This window comes from Nicrophorus vespilloides, unplaced genomic scaffold (assembly GCF_001412225.1).
Source record: "Nicrophorus vespilloides isolate i.1.1-1 unplaced genomic scaffold, Nicve_v1.0, whole genome shotgun sequence".
NCBI classification, from domain to species: Eukaryota; Metazoa; Arthropoda; class Insecta; order Coleoptera; family Silphidae; genus Nicrophorus; species Nicrophorus vespilloides.
The window spans coordinates 108113-114112 of NW_017099687.1; positions in this window are offsets into that span (position 1 = coordinate 108113).

Below are 6000 nucleotides of genomic sequence, written 5' to 3' on the forward strand. Positions count from 1 at the left end.
TGATAAACAGTTTGAAATGAAATTAGTCAAATTTTATATGATTTTTGGCGAAGAAAATGAAGATATAAAATGAAATTTGTGAAATCATTGCAAAAGTGAAACAAAATGCAATTAGTAAAAACGTTATAAAGGTATTTTTTAAATGTGACTTTGTATGAATGGAAAAAAAAACAATTTTGATGTTAAATTAGTTGAAAAAATGTTTAGTTAAGGAATAATTATAAAAAGTATCATTTTGATATTAAATATTAATTGTTTATTAGTAAGTTTGTAAAAGTAGTTCAAGTTTGTAAAAGTAGTTCAAAAATTTTATAATTTAAATAAAAATGTAATTAAAATTGTGATTTTAAATAAAATTTAGTCAAGTTTATTTACTTTTTAATGGTAAATTGTATGATAAACATTTTAAAAGGAAATTAGTCAAATTTTATACGATTTTTGGCGAAGAAAATGAAGATATAAAATGAAATTTGTTGCAGAAGTGAAACAAAATGCAATTAGTAAAAACGTTAGAAAGGTATTTTTATAAATGTGACTTTCTATGGATGAAAAAAAAAACAAGTTTGGGGCACGAAATTCAATTGTTTTAATTGAAATCCAACGCCTCGTTGGATTTAATTACTAGTTTTTTTGTAGAAGCGTGCGACCCTTCGTTGTGGCTCTTGTTTTTTTATATACATCCCTGCATTAATTCGGTGAGAGTGGAACATAAACTCCGGAATATTTCGGACGTTGAGAGGGCTTTGGAAAAGCCGTATTATTAGTGAGGAACGCGTGTCGCACAGCGGCACGTGGCTCGAGCGGAGAGAGATCATACTCGAATTCGTGACGGATTAATCTTTCCGTCGAATGAATTGTTTTGTTCGAGTGCTCATTGCGAGGAGGTCCTTTGCAAAGTCCTTTTCACCTATTTCCTCTGCAAAAAAAGAATTGAACGTGTGCAATTCAGCACAAACACTGCTGCGAAATAATAATAAATAAAAAAAAAACGGTAGGAAAGGAATTTAGAAACTGGTCTCGTTCGAGTGTTGGAAGTCTTCGGAATGGAGGATCTCGAGGAAGCGCACTTGGTAGAGAACAAACGGCATTAGTCGAGAGAACTAATGCAAACATCGTCAAGCACTATAACTGACTTTCAATGTACAGTGGAACCTTGCTTAACGAGTTTAATCCGTTGTAAAATTTACGGATTTTTACTTGTATAGTGAAACATAATCAAATATTCACTCGTTTTCTTACAATTCATATAGTTTGTTAAGCGAAATGCTTGTTATGCGAGGTTCCACTGTATACGAAACGAAAAGGACGAAATGAAAACAATGAGAAAAAAACGCATTTTGACTATTCACCATTGTTTTACCTCAGTAATAAAAAAAATGATTTCATTATTTTATGGACTATAAAGTTCTTTTTTACGGCTCGAACTAAGTGTAGTTAGTTAGTAATTAGGATTATTATTTTTTGCTTTTTTTTTTCTATAGAAAATAAATAAGTTTTATTACCTCTTTACTTTTAATTCACCATTACGAAACGATTCTAAAAAAAAAGCATTTTTTTCATTAAATTTACATTTGATTAATTAACTAACGATTATTTACTCGAGTTATTTTCATAATTACATAATTAACTTACAATTAGAAAAATTAATGATTTTTTTTAAACACATTTACTTTTACTTAAAAACTACATTTAATTAAATTGAATATTTTTATTGACATAAATGTATTAGATTATTAATTTTTGTCGCTTATTAATATTTTTATTATAATTACTAAATTTATTTATTTTTGGTATATTTACAATCCCATACATTCAAGATTATTCCTAACTATAAAACATTCTATTAAATATTCATTTTCTGAATATTACAAATTCACTAAGTAATTATAATAAATTGGAGACTATAAAAAATAATTGAAGAAAAGAAAAATTCATTTTTCATTTTAATTTTTTTCTGAAAATCGCTGAAGCTGAATGGAATTTTGTGGGATTAAGACCACCGAAGCCGTTTTTATTTTTGTGAGAATGAATATTCATTAACCGATTGTGCATGTGCACAGGAAGTTATCGGGATTAAAATGTGATTTATAATTATCGAATTTGGATTAATGCAAATAAGATTCGTTTTGAATTTGTTCTGATTAATAAATTAAAAAAAATATAAAAACTGTTTAGTTTACAAATAATTATTTTTCACTATTGATTAGTAGTAGAATTGTTCAGTACTTGATCAATATTTGTTTATTTATATCTTCATTTATACACGTCTTCATTTTAATTGTTAGTTTTAACATTGAAAAATCCATTTGACTAAAGCTAATGTCTATGAAAATATGGACATAACTTTTAACAAATTTCATAATGATGTATTAAAAATGAACTTATACCACTATAAAATAGGCTCATTCTGTAATTGCTAATTAATATGTGCTCAGGATATTTAATTCAAATTGGATTTAGATTTCTTCCGAAGATATGGTTTTATGTATTGAATGATTTAGGTGAATTTGAGCGTCACTGTGAAAGGAATAATATTTAATGGTTTTGCCGTGCGGTTTTTACGGCGATATGCAAATAAATTGTGTACAGCCGTTAGTTGGAAGAGGAAGGAAGGAAGGATGAAAGAGCGATGCAATTAGAGTTGTTTGTAGATCAAGGTGCGCGATTAGCGTGCGGATCGAGGATTGAGGATGATGATGTGTGGAGCACCGCTAAGTCGGACGCCTCGGAAAACCAGGAGGCGGCAGCCAGGACGACGACGACGGCGGCGGCGGCGACGAAACGGATCGGATCGGAACGTAACGGGAAAGCGAAGAGAGGACGAGACCGGCAACCTCTTCCGAAAAACGGTGAATCCAACACCACCAGACGTCTGTCTGGCTCTCCTTGGCTGCCTCTTTCCTCCTCGATACCATCAGCAGATGATGATGAACCATGCACTTCATCATCCAGCCTAGCTTCCAACCAACCAACCTAGACCTTTTTTGCGCGCACCGAAGCGCGAGCCTCGACTAGAGCAGAGAGTACAGTATTGTAATATACAAACAAGAGCTCATAAATATTCACGTATCTGCGCATAAAAGCGCCTATCTCCTTTGTTGTTATATTTGTAGTAATCGTAATCTAATCGGAGTGCGGGGGCCATGATTTATGTAATTCCTTCACTCTCTCTCTCTTACTCATTCGCTTGTCATTGCATTTTTTTTTATTCAACTTCTTTTTTTTTCTCTTCGGCGATATTTCTTTGACCCGAGATGATCGGAGAGCCGTAAATCACACTGCTGGACTTTAGGATGATGTGCATATGTATATATATATACATACATACACACACGACCACAAAAACAATCCATTCCTTCTTTCCTTCAAAGTGGGAGCATCAACTATGAAACGTCTCTTTTATCGTCTCTCTCTTCGACGGCGAGATGATCCCGTCCAGAAATCTGATACTTTTTATTTTCATTTTCCCCGTCGAAGTGATAAAACCGTGTCGCATTCGTTTGCCGACGATAAATCTCCAGATGAGATATTGGAACTGAAAAACCTCGCTTATCGCCTATTCCAATCTCATCCTGGTCCATTCAAGAAACACTGATTTTCTTTTCTTTTAATGCACACACTCACACGCATATTTCTCGTTTCTCACAGTCCTAAAATCAAAAATAAAACTTCCAATTACTTAATCTGAATGAAATCTTAATTTTTATGAAAATATTTAAGTAATTAATTTTAATCTCAACAAAGTAATAATTATTTTGTATGATAAGTAATAGAAATAATTTAAAATTAACTTTATTTTAATCTGAGTGAATTCAATTATATAATTATAATAATTGTTTAATTTGTAATTAATTAATTAATTTTCTTCATACAAAACAGAGTAAATTCAATGATGAGATTAGTAATTAGTATGTTGCGAAGTCAATGCGTGTCTCGGCGATGCGGTGCTCCGTCCCTTGGGAAGATCGCAATCGCCTTAAGGGTCCTTTCGGAAAGGAAAGCAAAGCAAAAGGATCAAGAGCGAGAGAAAACAATTGTCGGTGCGGGTACTGGCAATAGCCCCCGTGTATGCTTTATCGACATCAAGCTTCGTGCTGGGAACACACCGCCGCCATTCAATGAACTAATACACATCCAGATCATAATCTTACCTTGCAAAAAATACACACACATAAGAGAAGAAATAACATGCTGGCTGCTGTTCATTCATTGTGAGCATAAGTGTGGAAAATTAACACCTAGCATGCACTTGCACCCTGCACTTTATATGGAAATTCAAAAGACAGAATCGCATCATTCAATCGGTGAAAGCGAATTTCTCAGGGACAAAGGGAAATTTGTTTATGAAGACATAAAAGTAACGAGCGTTAAAGTATTGGTATCAATGTCGAAGTTATAAGTAATTGGTTATAAGCAATATGTATATATTAAAGTAAACAAAAAAGAGATACAAGTTGAAACATCATGCAGATTATGGTTTAATGATTTGTGTGTTTTTCGTGGAATCGTCGCTTTTGCTTTCGAAGATTTACGATGTTCAAAAAGAGGTTTGGAAAGAAAGACACGCAAACGGCACAGAAGCAGCGGTGAAGACTTCTCTTCTCTTCTCGTTCATTTATTTATCTACAGATAATTTGATGTAATGCAGTCCGCTATGCGGTCCTCCGACGTTTTACAAAGCGATCAACTTCTGCTGCTGCTCCGTGTTCCGCAGATGTTGGTTGTTCTCTTCTCCTTCGAGTTCTTCCGTCCTCCGTCTCCTCCTCGACCATGGATGAAGAACACATCGGACGGCAGCGAAACGGTAGCCTTCTGATTATATTCCCAAGGTTCGAAAGCCATTAGGATTGAAAAATTGCGTCAATAATTCTAAATGGAAACGCATTTTCCAAACCGGCCAATGTTTAATTTTAATTAGCCGCGCAAACATCCCCAGACACCGTCATCATTTCTTCGATTTCACTAACAAGCCGATGAAACCGACCGCCTCCATTATTTCCATTAATCAAGAATGCGTTCATCTTTCATCCTCTTTCTCCTCATCCACCACAAACCATCCACCACTTCTTTATTTTTTATTTTATTCATGTTCTTTTTTTTTATCTCTTTCGCTTCTTTCTACATTAAATTATTATTCAAGCAAATCCGAGCTATTCGAATTATTATTATCAACATCATCGTTATTACCACCACGATTCGGACCAATTAAAACACACCGACAATTCCATTAATTAATAAAGGAATAATACCTCTTGTTGTTTGTTACTATCCCTCGTTGAATCTTTTGCAGTGATCATTAAAATCACAAGTAAAAAAGTGAGCGTCTATCAATTACTTGAATGGCACTTGCAGTGGATGCTGCACCCTTCCATACTTCAAACTCATTTCAACAAAAACTCATCCTATTTCATCCCAAACTTATAATATTTCATCCAAAAAACATCCTTCTAATTTCATCTCAAACCCATCATTTTATATTTTAATGCCTTCCAAACTTATTTCATTTTTATCAAATTTCATCCAAAATTTAACAAAAGTTTATGCAAATTCAAACTCATTTCAACAAAAACTCATCCCAAACTTATAATATTTCATCTAAAAATCATCCTTCTAATTTCATCTCAAACTCATCCTTTTATATTTTAATGCCATCCAAACTTATGCCATTTTTATCAAATGTCATCCAAAATTTAACAAAAGTTCATGCAAATTCAAACTCATTTCAACAAAAACTCATCCTATTTCATTCCAAACTTATAATATTTCATCCAAAAAACATTCTTCTAATTTCATCTCAAACTCATCCTTTTATATTGTAATGCCTTCCAAACTTATCCCATTTTATCAAATGTCATCTAAAATTTAACAAAAGTTCATGCAAATTCAAACTCATTTCAACAAAAACTCATCCTATTTCATCCCAAACTTATAATATTTCATCCAAAAAACATTCTTTTAATTTCATCTCAAACTCATCCTTTTATATTTTAATGCCTTCCA